The 16,955-nt window shown below is 43.2% G+C and overlaps 1 protein-coding gene and 1 long non-coding RNA gene across 23 annotated transcripts in view; one reads left to right on the top strand and one right to left on the bottom strand.

Moving 5' to 3' along the window:
- Positions 1-16,955, bottom strand: part of THRB (thyroid hormone receptor beta) — a 383,076-nt gene that overhangs the window by 187,612 nt on the left and 178,509 nt on the right. The window lies entirely within an intron of this gene.
- On the top strand, positions 11,072-12,987 carry LOC123614753 (uncharacterized). Its single transcript, XR_006722222.2, has 3 exons — positions 11,072-11,170; positions 11,675-11,736; positions 11,963-12,987. It is a non-coding gene; the product is annotated as an uncharacterized LOC123614753 (long non-coding RNA).

The raw sequence follows: 16,955 nt of genomic DNA, 5'->3' as shown, positions 1-16,955 counted from the left end.
ATGTGTCAATTTCTGGTGTACAGCACAATGTCCCAGTCACGTATATACATATATATATTCATTTTCATATTCTTTTTCATATCATAAACTTGCTCACAGAATTCTTCCCTCCCACAAAATACATTTTTTTTTTTGCATAACAAATTTCTTCCATGTATAGATACATCCAGACATTTATGATTACTGAGAAAACCATTTCTTTGGCGTGCAAAGCGGATGGAGGTAAGAACGGGTAGATGGGATGTGGGCTGTGTTGGTGGGAACCGGCACGCAGCACCTGCTCCCTGGTGCGGGGGTTTCTGCTGGCAACAGAGGTTGTGCCTGTGGGGTGAGGTCAAGGGCAAAGGTTCAAGTATCAGTATTAGTATCTGCTTAGGTGTTGGTAGAAATAAAAGGTGGTATTCCGAACTAAGACAGGCACGGGCGTTGGCATGTTGCATGCGAATTACCAAGCGAGAAGAAGTACTTTTTCCCTGTAAAAGTGAACAGGCTGCAGTGGGTTGGAAGCATTTAATATGCTTTAATAAGGAGATGAAGAGGTATGTGAAACGCATACCACAAAAGCCAGGCATTTCACATCCATGTATATCATTTCCCCCATATCTAGTGTGAAAATTATTTATTATGAATTGTAGTGGGGTTTTTTTTGATCTCAAGAGAGAGGACAGAGTTGGTTCTTTTTTTATTGAAGTATAGTCATTTTACAATGTGTTAATTTCTGGTGCACAGCATAGTGATTCAGTTACATATTCTTTTCATATTATTTTTCATTATAGGCTATTACAAGGTATTGAATATAGTTTCTTGTGCTATACAGTAGGACCTTGTTGTTTATCTGTTTTATATATAGTAGTGTGTATCTGCAAATCCTGAACTCCCAGTTTATCCCTCCCTCTTCCCGTTTTCCCGCTGGTAATCATAAGTTTGTCTTCTATTGAACTCTCGTTTTTTTTTAAATGTGGAAAGAAAGGGCTAGAAAATACTGGGAACTTGCCCCAGGACACCCGATTCTCTACAGCATTCATAATCAGGTTTGCCTTGCTCGAATCCTGCTTTGGCTCCTTCTAGTAAACCTCTCAGAAATTTTTTTTCTCAGTCTGAGTTGTCTCCCAAGAAATCTGAGTCCATCTCCTTTCCCAATGGGCTAACTCCTTCAGACGAGTCTTTTCCAACAGATAACACACTTCCTCCCTCTGTTCAGTTAGATGTGCTTCAAAATCAAAGCCTTTCAATGATGTTTTTATTGCGTTGGCCCAGAGACTAACACAATCATTACACATGCCATATAAAAGAAACCATTTTAATATTAACACCCTTTCATTTGGGGATTAAGAGTTTGGGGTTTGCTTTGGCATGCAGAGGGAATATTGGTTACCTGTAATTCTGGTTTTCAGGAAGCTCATAGCTGTAACAGATAGCAGCTCCCTGAATCTAAATTTCCTGGCACATCAGAGGCCGGCACTGGAAAGCTCAGGTTCCCTGCCTCCGACCACCCACGGGAGGAGGCAGGAATTTGTCAACAGTGTGGTCACCTCTACAAAGCGCCCTTCCACCCGAGGCTCTGGGTCCTCACCCTGGGACCCAGCGCACAGGCCAAGATGATTCGGTTATCATAAATAGAGACTCCCTGAGAGCAGAAATTAGAAACGGGGCTGAGGAACAAGGGAGAAAATCCTCCAAAACAGAGGTGCATACGTTTTCTTAGTATTTGCCTGCTTCTAACCAACTACCTTGGCCCCTAGGGATGGAAGCGGCTGGGTTACCAAATTTTCAAGGTGATCAGAATAGCTGTTTTTTTTTTGTTGCTGTTGTTTTTGTTTTTTTAAGGCAAAGCAAATGGTTTGACAGCTGGGGAAAGACATAAAATGTTTGTTAGGCTTAAACCCTCTGCTTCTGGTCCACAGCTCAGAGTCCTTGAATTGATATATTACTCAAACCTTGCAGATCATAACACATAACCTTGCAACTTGTAATCCTGTAGGGCTTTGGGGCTCTGATGATACTTCTAAAGAAAGCTAAAATCTATCTGCATGCAAACAGTTCTCTTTACTTTCCTACAGTTAATTGACAAAATTTAGTAATCAAATAGGGAGGCACATTATTTATTGTGAGCCAGTTAATTACCCTATCATATCTGGTTCTAAGAAAGGATCACATTCTTAAAGCAAACTATGATTACAGATTGTTCTCCTTTTCCTCACAATAAGGAATGAAAATCTCCTATAAGAGTTCTTGATTGTTTTGTAAATACGACTAACAATTAATTATCAAATACGTACGTTGCTTGTACAAGAAAAAAAATGATGAGTAATATACCTAAGGTCTCTCAACTCTCGTTTCTTTTCTAGTTTTTCTATGCATCTGTTTTATATGTGGATGAAACTGCACCATAAATTCTGATTTTTGTCCTTTCCCTCTAACATTAAGCATTCTGTTATGCTATACTCTCTTCCTGAATAGCACTTTTAATGTCTTTAAATAGTCCACCACATAGATATAGCTTTTATATATTTAACATTCTCCTATTGAAAGACACTTGGTGGATTTTCAAGGCCACAAATAACATTTCTGAGTCGAAATCTATTTCTGAATCTGAATTCTTTTTTTAGGAAAAATTTCCAGCGTATTCCAGGAGATGCTCAAATGACTGCTTCAAAGAACATGAACATTTAGTAGGCTCTCGATAGGACTGCAAATGACTGTGTCTTCAGCTGTTGGTGGGAAGGATCCTGTGGAAATTTCCCTGTGACTGTGCTCTGTCTACACTCAAAGTTTTCCCTGGATTCTCATTGTTTTGAGCTAAAGTCTAAATATTGTCTCGAGAGTTTCCAGACCACTGGCCAATGGCCTGGGGTTCCACAGTCCATTGTAGTGAAGGCAGGGCCCTGAGTGTGGGTTGTCAACCGCCGAAACAGCTTTTGTCACCACTGCCGCAGCCTACGTGGATCCTGCCCACCTCGCAGGGAAGGCGGGAGGCTGAGTTCTGAAGAAGCTGCAGGCTGTAAGTTGGCAGGAAGGCAGAGTAGGGGCAGCTCAACAGGACTGTAAAAGGAGCTTTGGCAGTTGCACTGAGCAAGATGGCAAGGAGATAGAGGACGTTAACATAATAATGATCACATCAACCACACTAATAAGTTTGTTACAAACAGAGGCATAATTACACTCAAAGTGCTGGCTTTTGAATTTGGGGTTCTATGAGAAAATTCGAGAGCCTTGGGGGTGCAGGATTAAGGTGGTGCAGAGGTCATAAATTGCAATGCTTGGTTTGAGGTCCTAGACTATAAAATCACCATTGGATACAGAACACCCCTATCTTTTGAAATATATATCAGAGCAGATATTCTAATTAGGCAGAAACCACTCTGTTTTAGATAATTAGGCAGAAACTATTCGGGAGTGAATGAAGTCTTTGTTATAAAGCCAAGTAGAGGAAAATAAATTTCAGGCATGTGGAATCGATATTCTTAAAAAGGAGATGGCCGACTGTTTTATTAATAGGTAAATCGTAATCTTTGGCTTTTGTGTATCTGTGTATTAGGAACCCCACCCTTACATCTTACAATTCTTTCTTATCTTCAAATTCACCCCAGGGTAATTATTTGCCCATGGTAGAAACTCAATACATATTTGCTGAATTTTAATTGAAGGTATGTTTTTCTTTCTATGAGTATTTGAATTGGGGATTTTTTCCGTGTCTTTGAAGTGAGACCTGTCTGTGTTAATGGACTAGGTTCACGTTCCCCTGTTGTTTCTGTAACTCTATTAACCAAGTTTTCCAGGGGTGGGAGAAGGGTACAGCTCAATGGTAGAGCGGGTGCTTAGCATGCACAAGATCCTGGGTTCAATCACCAGCACCTCCGTTAAAACAGAGAAAGTTCAAGAATTTTCCTTCCGAAGGAGGAAGGAGATGGACTGTCCATTTCCTCTGCCATTTAGGTGGTATCGAGGTCCCACCAGAATCTTTGCACTCGCTGTTTCCTTTGTCTGGGAGGCTTGGCTGTCCTGCCAGCCCCCTCCTCTTGGCGGGTCCAGCTGGAAGGGTCCTTCAGCAGAGAGACCAGTTCTGACCACACAGCTGACGCTGGTTCTGCCTCCCTGCACTTGACATTTTTGGTTATTTTTCTGTCTTAGATCTTTAGCCTGTTCACAGCATGCATTACAATTAAAACCATTTCATTGATTCATTTAGGTTAAAAATGTCAGTATTTTTCAAACTTTTAAAACTCGTAACACGAAATGTCTGATTTATACCCTGGCATATACATACAACTGGAATGACAGTTTGATGAACTAACACATTTAAGAGCTACAGTGGAACAAGGTCCACTTTCTTCATTCTATTCTAGCTTGTTCTTTAAAGAAACAATCATGAAAGACGTTTGTGACCAACTAAATTGATCTCATAATCCAATAACAGGGTTCAACCCAAAATCTGAACTGTTGGATTATTTGCTTTCTGTCTCTTTCCTCTGACTACAGAAAAAGTATGCTCCATGAGGTCAGAGAATAAATATTTGTCTTACTCACTTTTATATGGTTGACACTCCATAAATATTTTTAAACAAATCAATACATGAAAAAAGAATAAATAAAGTCTTACTAAATTTATCTTCCTTATTTTGGCATACTTGACTCTTTAAAAATAATTATTTAAGTGAAAGCTTCCTTTCTAATAAGATGATTTTTGAAATCCAACCTAACGTTTGGGAACCCAATAGGTATTTCGTAAAGATGTCAATATCACTGAGTTGCTCCGCAATCCCAGAATTTGAAAAAGCACTTGAAGAATAGAAGTTTTATTGGAACTTTTGTAATTTGTAAGATGTGTTATAAAGCCGCTGTTTAAATAGATCAGAAAACTCCAGCCCCTTATTTAGTACTGTTCTGGATGGAGAAGGGATGAGTCAATAAACAAGTGACAAGAGAAGCTACAGAGGAAAACAGAGGGAAGGTCTCCCTTACAGACACCTGCCTCTGCTTCCCAAATGCTGCAGGGTGCTGGACAGCGAGCCTGCTGCCCTGAATGAAAGCTCTGTATCACGTTTCTAGTCTACCTGCAGAAAGTTTTTCCATGTGCCTATTTAAAATCTCTCTTTGTCAATCTGATACCCAATCACGCTACTATTGTTCGATCTTTGGTAACTAAGGAAAAAAGAATTCCGTTCCAGAGTAACAAACTTTTCATGTTATTTAAAAATTGTTGGTTTCTGTAAGAATTTTCCATGATAGAGAACTATGTATCAACAATCTTTGCAGAAATGAAATAGAAATGAAATAATGTCCTTTCACTTCCTTTCTCAAAAGGGAAAGCAAAATGGAAGAGAGATCTTCCCTCATCCAAAAATTTTTTTTAATGTAAATAACTATTTCTGGTGAAACTTTAGTGAACATTCGTTTGCTCTAGAGCAGTGCTTTTCAAACTTCAGCGTCTCTCAGTATCACCTGGCCTGCTTCTTAAACGCAGGTGACTAGCCCCGCACCTAGAGTCTCTTTCTCCCAGAAATCTGCATTTATAATAGGTTTTCACATGATGTTGATGCTCTGGTCTGAGCACAATGTTTTGAGAAACACTGCCCTGAACAATGATTCTCAACTGGGGCAATTTGGTCCCCACCTCCGTGGACATGTGGCGATGTCTGAAGACACGTTTGATTGTCATGATTGGGTCTCTACTGGCATCGAGGAAGTGAAGCCAGGATGCTGCTAACTATCTTACAATGCACGAGACAGCCCCCAGCAGCAAAGAATTATCCGGCCCCAAGTATCCATAATGCTGAGGATGAGAAACCTAGCTGTACAGGAACTCGCTTTCTCACGGAAACACATTTAATACGAGTTTAAATAACAGGTAAAACAAGAGCTACTCATTTCAGAAGGCTTCAACTAAAGTGGGATGATGTCACAGAAATTAAAGTAATTGGATGGAGTCTCAGGAAGGTACCTACTGTCATCTTCCTCTGTGTCTGTCTGCCTCTCTCACATTCACATGTCCGTGAAGCTTATAAAACACCTGACAGTCCAGACATTTACTCATCCAAAATGTAAATGAGACCTGAGTAGGGCCAAAGAGGGATGTGAAGCCAAAGGGGATGAGGAAACACTTTTATCCCCCAGGGGGCTGCAATCACCTTGTCCAAAGCAGGTAAGATTCCCGACGCACCTTGATGGTGGAAAGTATCAACACAGGTGTCACAGAATAATGGCGTTGGAAAGAACCCTGCTGTTATGTAGCCGACTCAGTCTTTCTCTTTAATATTGTTTATTGATGACAGAAGAATTGCTTGGTGTCTCGGCCAGGGCTTAAGCAACATTAAGGAGGAGGCAATGATTCTCTGAGGAAAATTCTCGTCGCTTCTCTCCACCTTTCATAGACTTCCCACCATCTATTTTCAGAATTTACAGAGCCCACATAGCAAAGAAAACATGCTCACACATTAAAAAAAAAAAAAAAAGAAGAAAGGTATCTACTCTCTAGTGTGACTTCTCCCCATCTTCTCCCGAGTCTCCTTTCACACCTGAGCCCATCTTAGCCAGCAGTGCCCTGGGAGAGGGTGCCCATGGTGGAAACACGGGGAAACATCCTTTTTGCTCCTGGAGATTATCTCCAAGTCTTTCAGATGATCCTTTCTACATCTCTCTTCTGAACTTTTCTCAGTTCTTCTTACCTCTCTGTTGCTTCACACCACCATCATCTCTCTTCTCGATTACAGAACAGCCTTCTGGTTACCCTGCTAACCTCTCATTTGCCCCTCTCTTCATGCTCTAGTCAGAGGGAGCTCTCTAAAACACACATCAGGGGATGTCACCCCGCTGCTTGAAACCTTTCATTTGCCACTGACAGGGAGGAAGAACTGAGGGTGACTTGGAAGGCTCTGGGTCCGCAGGCCACCGCTTCCCCCTCATATCTGGTTCCCCTCCCTCCTCTCCTCCTCCTTCTTATCATGGCACCACCATCAAGAATTTTTCTGGTTTCCATGAACATGCGATGCCATCCCTAAGTCCTTTCTCATGTGCTGTTTCCCCTGCCAAGAATATCGCTCCCTTGCCTCTGCCCTCTGTCCCACATCCACTGTGTCCAGCCTCAGCTAACATGGCTTTTTCCCTGGGAAGCTTTCCTTGCCCTCCCAAGTCAGAGTTAGGCAGCCCCCACCTTGGGTTCTCAGGGCATCTTGTAAAACTCCTCATTGTGATTATTTTCTGTTGTCATCGTCTGCGCCCCCTGGTAGCCTGAAAGGTCGGTCTCCACATCTCCTTATCTTATAGCATTGCAGCTCCAGGACTTGGCACACAGTAAACACTGGCCGTACTTTTTGGTGGGGATTTAATAAAATATATTATCCTGGGAAAGCATTTCATGAAGCTGGCGTGGGAGGTAAATTCTAAAATACACAAGGAGCCTTCCCCGGGGGTCCCTGAAATCAAACCACGCTGACATTTCCTACATCTATGCCCACGTTTGTGTGGCCAAATCATGACTAAATGAAGCTTTCTTGTGGATTGTGAGCTGATCTCTTTTTAGGGCCTTCAGTCACTTGCACATGCTTTTTTCTCTGTTGTACGTCTAACTGGATCACAGCATCGCAGAAGGCAGTGTGGCTGGACCACGGTGAGCTAAGGGGAGAGGGATGGGGGCGGGATCTGTGAGGCTGGGCCTCACAGGCTGTGGTGAGGAGCGAAGACCTCATTTTCTAGCTCAGTGGGAAAACTCCAAAGAGTTCAAATCGCAGGGGCGACTTGATCACTCTGCCTGCTTTACGGAAAACGGGTTTGAGGATGGGCCCCAAAGTGGAAGGAGCGAGTTGAGTTAAGAGGCTACTGATGCGTTTCAGGGGGATGATGGTGGCCTGGTTCCGGGTGATAGCAGTGGAGATGGTGAGAGCATGCAGGCTCCAGATACATTCTGGAGGTAGAAGACGCAGGAGTTGCTGAGAGTTTGGACGTAGGGGTGAGGGAAAGAGAAAACAAGGAGAGAAAGCAAGGATGACTTCTAGGTGTTTGGACTGAACACCCAGATGAATGATGCTGCCACACACTGAGATCGAAAGGCAGAAACTCCTACGAGTTTCCAAGACCCAGCTCAGTTCTCACCTCCTCCATGAAAGATGCCATCGACTTCAAATACAACCTTCCCTCTCTCCTCTCAGCGACTTGGGGAATCCTTGCCTGTACCACTCACCCCTGCAGGAGCGTGTGCTGAACTCCCAGCCTGGCCTATGGTCCTTGTAGGTGAGGGACAGCTCCGCCATCCCATCCAGCAGCACCAGGAACAGAGCTCTGGATGTAGCAGGTGCACCACACCAATTTGCTCCTTGGTGAATTAAACATGATTCACATCGCAGCAAATACTCTGGACCAGTTCCCTGGAGCCGCCAGCTGCTAAGAATATCCTGCCTCCCATGGGACTAAATGTTCCTATCCTCTCGTTCACACCCCACTGGATGTTTTAAGATGCCCATTACCAAAGCGCTTTGAAAAAACTCTGTTCTTTTCTAGAATCTCAAAGATAGGCATTTAACAGCTATGACAGACTCTGTGATGGTTTAGTATTATCACTTTTCACCCGATGTACAGTTGCTTTTCTTTCCCATTATTAAGTGTTACCTAAAATTGCAACCTCATTTCCTCTTCTATGAAATAGAAATTCAGGATAAGTTTCTTATTGAAAACTCTTTGAAATACCTCAAGTACCTTTCATTTTCTACAACGTTCATTCACACTTGGGTTAGAGTGCTTTCTTTTTTTTTTTTTTTTAATTTGAAGATACCATAATACCACCTTTCAATTCATCTGAAAAGTTTTTTTTAAAAAAATATAAATCTGGTACATGTTTGGAGCTAGACATTTCTGGTTACTTCCCACACAAAGCGAGAATGCGGTCCCGCGTATTCTTAACAGTGAAGAAGGAACATAATTATGAAGAACGTATGCACAGGAAGGAATTAAGCTTTCTCCTGCTCTTTCTTTCAACTCATAATCTTTGAGAATTACTTAGAAAAGTTCTTTTTGGCTCAGCATCCACTCTAGTACTGGGACAAGCATCTTATATACCCTTTGTCACTGAATGATCCCAACCACCCCGAGGCAGCTGTGACCTGCACTTCCCAGTGGAGTGAAGGGATAGTTAGCAGAATAAATAATTTGTCTGAGGATCCACATCTAAAAGCAGCACCGCCTGTATCCAGGCCCCGGTCTTGGTGAGTCTGAAGCTCCCCCGATCATTCACGCAGATTCCAGGGGTGGAGTAAATCCCCTGATGAAGAGCCTGGTTCCACTGCAGCACCTGCCAGACTCTCTAAGGATTCTTTCTTATATCAAACCAAATCCTGAAATTTCCATTCACTGTCAGTCCTACTGTTGGAAATGGGAGTTCTTTCATAAGGTTCCAGGAAATCCTCAATATTAGGTGCCAGTTTTGTGTTTATCTAAGTGCACTTTCTGGGAAGAAAGCCTACGTGTTTTTTTTTTTTTTTTTTTTAAATCAGATTGTCAAAGAGGTCTGTCCTTCCCTTCCCCAAAGGATAAAACCCTTTTCCTCGGGGAAGAGAGAAGAGGCAGTCTCCTCACTCTGGTCGTCCTCCTTCTACCCAAAACAGCTGTGATCCCTTCTGCAGCCCTTTCTTTCCAGACTGAACACCCCCAGGCCTTCCCACCTTTCCTGTGGAACATGGAGCATCTCCAAAGCCGCACCTTCCCTGGACCACTCTCTGTTCCCTCAGATATGCCACTTGGGGGAACTCAGTGCCCCTCCAAGTATGGCCCTAGAAACTGACTACAACTGTGCATTCACACATGCATTCAATCTTCTAGTTAAGATCATTTTTCTTTTACAAATCTCCTTAAAATTTTTAATGTTTAGAAAACACAGCAGTATAATCTATATCCTTTTATTAACCTCTTTACCCGTCAATCCTCCACCAAGAAAGCCTGAAATCCAGGGCTTATATTTTCTTTGCCTTGTCTTTTAACTTCAAGAGAAATGAGAAATCTTGGAAAAGCACATTTGTGGAATCTCACCCTTAGCAATGATATATTAGACTTTTCAGCTAAGTTGGCCACTGGAAGCCCACACCCTGAAGATGGACAAGCCTTGACCCACACATAGGAATGGAAACAAAACCCTCTTCAGCATCCACACGGAGGGCGTCACGGTGACACTTACCCTGCTCTTCTACCGGCTGTCAGGACCTGCTGACATTTCCACACCCTCGGCATAATCTGCTCCTACTCTGCTCCCAAGCCAGGAGGAAGGAAGGCTTTCTAAGCAGATAAACTGCTCAGAACCCACAGCCACATCCCACACTTATGTGGCTGAGAGATCCCAATTAGACGCCCTTGAAATGCATCTCAGATGCCAGTGCCGACCGACGCTGAGCTGGCGTCATGACTGCATGGGTTTTGCCACATAACACTCCCCCCGGACAGACAGCTCATGACTTGGGGCTGTTCTCCGCACCTGGGATTCCACACCATGCCTCCATCCTGCTACCAGGAGCCAGGCTTGCAGAGGAAGATGAGCAAGGCTTGTGGTAACCTAAGCCCCGGGTGAAATGAGACTCCTATAACACCAGGAGGCTGCCTGGACAGCTAACACCTGACATGCTACCTTATCCACGTCCCTGGGCCGCTGCTGTGACCATGAGACCCTCTACCCCCCTCCCCACTCCAATCCACCGCCAGCCGGCGCAGCCTGATCAGCAGGACTGCTAATCCACTAATGATGCTGCTTTTACCTGGCAAAGGGGACAAGAAAAATGTGGTTCGAAATAAGGCTTGTGATTCCCGAATATCTGAGGCTTCCTTGGGTTGGAAGCCATCGAGATTCAGGCTTGTGAGGCTGAATTTCCAATGACCTTTTTTTTCTTTAAAAAAAATGAAAAGCATTATTCTGAAAATGTCCCATACTGCTGCACTTGTTTGCTGCTGGGGTGCTGAGCAATGAATTTAATTTGCTTTCTTGCACTCTTCAGAGAACATGTTTCTGCTGGTGTGTAAAGTCTAGAAGCTGTCTGCATGCCAAGGCAATGCCCCTTAAATGAAGTCTTACATAAGCCTGACAAATTATCTGTGGATAGAAGGAATCTCCATGGGCTATCACAGAGCCATGACAGCAACTGCCAGGGAGCCACCAAAACAAAAGCCGGCCGAGAAAATTCTTCCAAAAGCCTCAACCGTATGTGGACTTTGCCACTAACATTTTACCATGAGATATTATTATTATTATTATTATTATTATTATTATTATTATTTGAATTGAAGTATAGTTGATTTACAATGTTGTGTTATTTTCTGGTGTTCAATTATGCATATATATATATATATATAATTTTTAAATTCTTATTTTTATTGAAGTGTAGTTGATTTACAATGTTAGTTTCAGGTGTACAGCAAAGCAATTTAGTTACACGTATACATACATACACATATATATATTTTCAGATTCTTTCCATTAGAGCTCATTACAAGAAGTTGAATGTAGTTCCCTGTGCTATACAGTAGGTCCTTGTTGTTTGCCTATTTTATACATGGTAATGTGTATCTGTTAATCCCAAACTCCTGATCTATCCCTCACTGCCTCCCCCTACCCTGACCACAGTTTGTTTTCTATGTCTGTGACTCTATCTCTGGTTTGTAAATAAAATGTGTATCTTTTTATATATATTCTTTTTCATCATAGGCTATTACAATATCTGAAGTAAGGCAGAAAGAGAATGACAAATACCATGAAATACTTTAAAGGTACTGACATGTTTTCTGTTTTTTCCCTTTCTTCCGTGCTTTCCCCTTCTTTCCCCCCTCCTCCCTTCCTTTTGGCAAACATCACTCTCTCTCTCTCTCTTCCTTTCTTCCTCCTCCCCTCCCTTGCTCTCACCTGTCCCCTCCCCTCTCATGTCCCCTCTCTGCATGTTTATAGTTCACATGCCATAATTTATTGTCAACTTCTCCACCTACACCATCTTCCTAGATTCCAGATGCCCCGAACGGCTAGCTTTCTTCCTATGCTGGGTTACAGCAGTGACAAGTCTCCGTCAGCTCTCTTCTCTATGCAACACCGCAGTGGCGTCCCAGTGGGTACCAGATGAAGCCCAGCTCTCCGGTCTGCAAACGGGACCCTCCGCCCCCGCCCCCACTGCAGCTCCTCCGCCAGCCCCGCCCGCAGCGCCTCGGGAGCCCGTGCTCCTTAACGCCCCCCACCCCCGGCACACCTGACCCCTCCAGACACCTTCCCCTCTCGGGCCTCGGACAGCTGCCCCTCCTGTTCACACCTTCACACGGGAGCCGAGCCTGTGTTTGAGACCCAAGCCCTCCCGCTCCCTTCCCCAGGCTTCGTTACTGCCTCCCTCCTCCTGGAGTTAACACTGCATGGCAAACTGTTTTTTTTATTTCCCCTTGTTTCCTCAAATAGGTTAAGAGTTCCTGGGGCAAAGGTGCTGCTGACTCACCCACCCGGCAGTTGCTCAACAAATGTTTGCTGAATGAACTTTGTTTCTTTGAGCTTCTCCTCGCTATGTCACGCGGAAGAAGCCGCCGCACGGTGGTCACCAGAACGAATGTGCGGGTTCGAATCCCGCCTGTGACTTGAGCGCGTCACCAAACCTCTTACTGCCTCAGTTCCCATCTGTGGGTGGAGATACTACGCTCCGGCTCTGGCGTGGTGGTGAGGATTAAATGAGCTGCTGTGTGTCATGTAGAGGATACCGCCTGGAACGCGGGAGGGCATACATGTTACATGAGAGTTTGTTAAATACAGCGGAGGTGATTCTGATACCCTACGTGCTCCTCGGCTGTGCTTGACCGAGAAGGTTTTGGACGTTATCAGGACTGACTTCGTTTGGATGAGAAGATCCTTGATTAGGAATGTAAATGTCTCACTCCCTCAAACAAAAAGACAGATGTTAACCCCTAGAATAAAATTCCAGTCCGCAGGAAAACTAAAAGTGGGCATATGCCACACTCAGGGCTCTTGCACGGGCTGGGGAGTTGGGTCTGGAAGGCACATCCAAAAACAAAAACAAAAACAAAAACAAAAGACTACCAGTGGAGAAAATACAATAGTTAGGCTATCACATATGAGAACGCAGACATTCGTTGCAAACTGTTTAACAGAAAATGTGTTCGGGTCCAGGTAAGAAGTTTGAAACAAGTCAAACATCATGCAATTTAACTTCAAAAGATGAGTGGAAGTCCCAACTCAGAGACAACAGCCAAAGGGAAGCATTTTTGCTTGTACGTAAACTGAGAAGGAGAGTCTCTGGGATGAAATTCTGCAAAATATATCTTCACCTAAGTACACCCTCCATGGTCTTGGCTGCATCTCCTGCCAATGTCCTTCCACACAAGCCTTACACTCTAGCTGCACTGACAATCCTGGGGACCCAGACAGAGGCTCACCTCCACGCCTTTGCATTGTAGGTACCTGGCCTGGGATACCCTCCGTCTGCTTTCTGAAACACTCACTTGGGTTCTCACTCTTCCTGGGAAGACTTTGCTCTTTTCAAGCACCTTTACTCTGGGCTTCAAGATCCTTGAACAGACACATGTCTCAAAGCACTCATTCCTCATGACACTAGTCTGCTCACTTGTTCTCTCCCTCACTAGACTGTGAGACGTTCAAGAGAGGGACTGTACTGAGGTCCCTCCCCATTGCTTCCTCAAAGCTCAGCATAGCTCTCGGAATAAAGTCAGTGCTCCATAATGGTTCGTTGGGTACTTATGGAACAGGCAGACTGCCCTGTGTCTTTCGGGGCAAACTCATTGCCTGGTGCATATGGCAGCAATGTGGGGTGTCCACTGGGCACTATTGATCAGGGCTGTATCCTGGGGATACCACACAAGGGGTGAGGCTGAGGGATTTCTACATTGGACAAAGTTGGAATGATGCACAGTTCGGCATCGTGTCTCTCAGGAAAGAGAAATAGTTAGGATTCCTGAAAAGGGTTAATAACTATAACATGGGTGGTAGATGGAGCTAAGAATTTAAAAGCTTCATCACGAACTTCAATACTTTTTATGACTCATTTGTTTTAGGTGAAAATGCACCTTAAAGCCACAATGAGACACCATTAGACACCCATCAGAATTACTAAATTAAAAAGACTGACATTACCAAGTGTTGGAGAGGCTATGGAGCAACTAGAAATCTTATGTGCTGCTGGTGGTACAACCAGTCTATACAACCACCTTGGGAAGTTGTTGGGAAGTTCCTAGTAAATATGCACCTACCCTACGACCTAGCATTTCTACTCCTGGGTATTATCCAAGAGAAATACATATGCTCATCAAAACTGGAAACAACCCAAATGCCTACCAACTCGAGAATGAATTAAAAAATTGTAGTATATTCACATAACCAATGCTACTCAGCAATAAAAAAGAATAACATATTGATACCCAGAACAATATGTGTGAATGTCTCAATTCAGCAAAAAGTGTCAAATACAAAAGAGTGTTTATGTAATTTCATGTATAAGAAGTTGAAGTGGAATAGGTAAAAAAATGAATCAATGCTGATGGAAATCAGAACAGTAGTAAACCCTGAGGTAAGAGTCATGTACTGATGGGGGAGCAAGGGAGGCATGAGAGAACATTCTGGGGCGTGGAAATGATCTGTGTTCCCTTCTGAGTGGTGGTTACATGGGTGAACATCTATTTAAAAACTCATCAAGTCTACATACATTATTAGTATATGCATTGATATCTCACTAAAAAGTTGTAAGTGGATTGACATATCGATGACAGCTCACCAGAAGCCTAAATGAATGTTAAGGGACAAAAACACTCTGTCATTCATACAATCTCAGACAATGGATTGGATGGACCCTCTTTGGTTCAGGGAAAGAGATCATCACTGAACAAACCCTAACAAACACCTCGGCTGAACTGGAGTGGCTGTGGAACAGAGAACTGGGGTGAATTCAATTTGTTCAAACAAGGGAGAGTGAGGCTGTGTCTTTCCCAGGAGATGGTACCTGGAGCATAACTCCTTTCGGGAGACGAGTAAATGAAGAGTTCAGCTGAACTCTCTATAATGGGATTTTTGCAGCAGGGACCTTTTCTCAAACATAAACCTTCAATCATGTCATTTCCTTGGGGGAACACCGTGTGAAAGTCATTTTAAACAGAAAAGTTACAACTCTCTGGAGAGTGTAAGCATGCTAAATCCCCAAAAAGGGGAAATAAAGCCTTTCTCTAAAGTCTTTTTGCAAAGATTTGCAAGGATGTGAGATGAGCCAAAAGTGGTCAACAACCTGCAGTCCTTGACACCTGCTATGTCTGCCTACCTGTCCGACCAAATAGAAATACGTGCCCCAGGAAAACTCATTTTCTCCTCATTACCAAACAGGGTCTTGGCCCCAACCCCGAGTTGAACTTGACACCATGTGGTGAACTAGAGAATTCCCACTTTTTTTTTTTTTAGCATTTCTCAACTGGGGTGTTTCAGCATTTGGGGCAGGACAGGTCCTTGGGTGCAGAGCTGTCCCTTGTACTGAAGCCCTAAAGGCATCACAGCACCCACTTCATTGTGAGGTCAACAAAATGCACAAAGGCAGTTCCTGACGAAGAAGCTGGTGTTCTGGCTGAAGACTTAACTGGCATCTTGTTGACCTAGTCCACCCTGCATAAGTGTTCTGATTGGTGTATCGAGTGTTAAATAAAATAATAATAACAGTAATAATAATAATAAATGAGTCAACATTTGGAAAAACAGGGCATTTCACTCAAAAGTTCAAATTTCCAGTTCCTTGAGAAATGACTCATTTAAGTCACCTGCCCAGCTTTTGCTGACAGTTGAATTTGTAGCCTGGGCTTGAGGTCTGTGCTGCAGGAGGTCAAGTGGCCAGTTACTGGCTGCTTCTTCCATCTGTCCACCTGGCCTCACCAAATGGACTGTGATGCGGGAAGCCAGCAAAGATGGTGAGAGGAAAAGCCCATGGATTGAAGGCCTAGAGCAGACTCATCTGAGCCATCCCCCCCGGGTCTCCTTCCTTCATCCCCACATTTCCAGCCCTATTTCTCCCAGGAAGACCGAGTTTAAGATCTACCTCCTGGCAAATAGAGTCAGGGAAGAAAATTCATCAGCAGAGGCAAAAAAAATCACAATTCTATTGTCCATGAACCATGCCAAAGAGAGTGACTCTGCCCAATTTTATGCTGCCAACCCTTATGCACTGCACAGACTTAACAGCTCAATCAGTTACGTTACTATAATAATCCAGTAGTGTGCTCTGTTTCATCCCTGCACCCTCCCAGAGCAAGCTTTAGAGCAAGTGTTCTCCATCCGGTCTTCATACCCCTAAGTAGTGTGTCCCAAAGAGTGATAGGAAAGATGAATTTAGGAGGTAGGTCTATGGATGAACAATCAAAGCAAATTAATAGTTAAATATTTTTTACAGATAACTTTTACTTTTGGCAAATGGCACAGTTTTTGTCTACAGAAATGATTTAAAATTTTCTTTTTAAATAATTTATGTAACCCTCAAAGGTCAACATTAAGTAAAATTATGAGATTAGTGATGGAATTATGGCAGTTTGGGTTTATTTTATGACAGGAGGTCCACGGTAGCTTCAAGGAGTTCATGAGTCCCCTGAAAGTTTATGGGGAATGTGTGCTGGTGTGAATTTTTCTGGAAGAAGACCATAGTTGTCATCAGGTTCTCCTAAGCCACTAGCCACATGTGGCTGTTGAGCACTTGACATGTGGCTGGTTTGAAGTGAGAAGTGCTGTCAGTGTACAATATACACAGGATTCCAAAGACTTTGCATGAAAAAGAGAATGTAAAATATATCAATGATTTTTAAAATTTTTATGATTTTATTTCTAAAATTGAAGTATAGTTAATTTACAATGTTGTGTTAGTTTCAGGTGTATAGCAAAGTGATTCAGTTATATATACTTTTCAGATTCTTTTCCATTATAGGTTATTACAAGATATTGAATATAGCTCCCTGTGCTATAC

The sequence above is a fragment of the Camelus bactrianus genome, chromosome 1 (assembly GCF_048773025.1).
Source record: "Camelus bactrianus isolate YW-2024 breed Bactrian camel chromosome 1, ASM4877302v1, whole genome shotgun sequence".
Classification (NCBI taxonomy): Eukaryota; Metazoa; Chordata; class Mammalia; order Artiodactyla; family Camelidae; genus Camelus; species Camelus bactrianus.
This window is presented reverse-complemented; position numbering and strand designations above follow the sequence as displayed.